Source organism: Scylla paramamosain, chromosome 20 (genome assembly GCF_035594125.1).
Source record: "Scylla paramamosain isolate STU-SP2022 chromosome 20, ASM3559412v1, whole genome shotgun sequence".
In the NCBI taxonomy this organism is placed as follows: Eukaryota; Metazoa; Arthropoda; class Malacostraca; order Decapoda; family Portunidae; genus Scylla; species Scylla paramamosain.
In genome coordinates, this window is record NC_087170.1 from 19,423,995 (window position 1) to 19,426,494 (window position 2,500).

Here is a 2,500-nt window from a genome sequence, read left to right on the forward strand (position 1 = left end):
GCTTTTGAGAGGAAGGGAAATGAGGAGGAAGAGGAGAAGGAGGAGGAGGAGGAGGAGGAGGAGGAGGAGGAGGAGGAGGAGGAGGAGGAGGAGGAGGAGGAGGCAGGTTTAGATTCTGTTTGGGAGGGACGTGTCCTGTGTGATGGGAGAGGGCGAGGGAGAGAACTTGAACTTGAGAGAGAGAGAGAGAGAGAGAGAGAGAGAGAGAGAGAGAGAGAGAGAGAGAGAGAGAGAGAGAGAGAGAGAGAGAGAGAGAGAGAGAGAGAAACCGAATAATTTAATGAAACTCAAAACGTGTTGATTCTAACTGATAATCTCTTCTTATGATTGCTAATATATGTTATCTGGACAGACCTACTTAATTAACCCGATAACTACCTGTGTGTTAAAAGCTTCTAGGGACACTTAACTTCTCTTTCTCCTCCTCCTCCTCCTCCTCCTCCTCCTCCTTCTCCTTCTCCTCCACCTGGTAATCAATATTGGGTCCTGGTGCTTGGGAGAATGTTTCAGCTCCCCATTACCTGGTCCATAGCCTCCCCTTCACTCCCTCTCATCTCCCCTTCCCTTCTCTCCTCTCCACGTCTTTTCCTCTTCCTTTCCTCGGTAATATTTTCAGCTACTCCACTTTGTCCTCTCCTGCTCCTCATTCTTCATTCACTCCAAACCTGTTATCCTGATCTCCCCACATCTGTCATAAGTTCCCCACACCTGTCCTACACTTCCCACATGTGTTCTAAGTTCTTTACATATGTCTTATGCTTCCCAAACCTGTCATAAGCCTCCCACACCTGTATTACCTTATCCACATCTGCCAAACGCTTTCCACACTTATTGTACGCTTCCCAGATCTGTCCTACACTCCCCCACACATGTCCAACGCTACTCACACCTGTCTTACATTGCCCACAACTGCTTTAAATTGACTTACCCTACACTAAATTCCAACACTTCCTTCTTCTACATTCATACTCCATACAAAATTATCACAAGTTATTTGTTTTCTCACAGACACACGTACTAATGAGTGAGATAAGACCTATTTTTTTACACGTGACTTCTTTATGCATGGTTTATACGTTAAGGGTTCCCAAACTGGAGTACGCGTGACTTTACGGACACTCGCCAGGCTTTCAGGTGTGTGTCGCCACGGTGGTGCGTAATGCTAAGGCAGATATTAGTGGTAACATCGGAATCAGAGGGAAAGTGAAACAGATAGGGTGATAGTGTTACTTTGAGATGGTGATGTGATGTGATGGGAGGTGAGGTGGGGGTGGTAAAGGTGAGGTGAGGTGTGGTATAGCAGAGGTGAGGTGGTAGAAGTGAGGTGAAGTGATGTGAGGTGTGGTATAGATGAGGTGCATAGAGGTTCGGTAAAATTAGGTTAGATTAGATGAGATTAGGTGAGAATAGATTAGGTATGGCTAAGTTAGGTTAGGTTAGATTAGGTTAGGTTAGGTTAAAGAAGATTAAATGAAAATATATTAGATGTAGCTAGGTTAAGTTAGGTTAGGTTAGGTAAGATAAGATGATATTAGATTAGATGAGGCTAGGTTAAGTTAGCTCAAGTCAAGCTGGGTTAGATTAGGAGAGATTAATTTAGGTTAGGTTACGTTTGATCAGGCAAGATTTGATTAGGCTAAGTGATATTAGCTAAGGTAAGATTAGCTTAAACTATATCAGGTGAGATGAGATGAGATGGGATTACGGCAGGTGAGGTGAGGTAAGGCGAGAGAGAGAGAGAGAGAGAGAGAGAGAGAGAGAGAGAGAGAGAGAGAGAGAGGGAGGGAGGGAGGTAGAGCGAAAGACTCCCGTTGCCTGCCTGCCTGCTTCGCCTCGCCTGCATGTGTAGAGGCAGGGATGGCGGCGCGCGGAGGTGCTATAAGACTCAGACACGTGCAGGAGGGCTGTAGTGTGGGACGTGAGCGCGCGCCTCTCCTCCCTGGACTGACTGAATGCCTCTTATCGCCCGAAGCGTGGCCACCTTACCGCCTCTGCACCTCACCCGTGGGTCTCCAAGTACTCTAGCCAGCTATGTCCCTCCCCGCCAGTGTGCAGGGCAAGAGCTGATAGATTTGAAGTGAGTGCTCGCTCGTCTGTGGTGCTTTCATAGTGAAGAGTGTTGCGTGGTGTGGTTTGGTGAGTGATGTGTGGTGCGGGTTTTTTGGTGTGGTACTTGGTGGTGGTGGTGGTAGTGGTGTAATAGTGGTGGTATTTGGTGTTGGTAGTGTTGTTGTTGTTGTTCCGTTGTTGTTGTTTTTGTTGTTAGTTTTTGTTGTTGTTGCTGTTTTGTGCTGTTGTTGCTGTCAAGGCACACACACACAGACACACACACACACACACACACACACACACACACACACACACACACACACACACACACACACACACACACACACACACACACACACACACACACACACACACACACTGGACAAACACATGCACAGGTATCTCTCCACCCACAACTCAATACTTATAATAATAATTCCCCTTTTTCTTT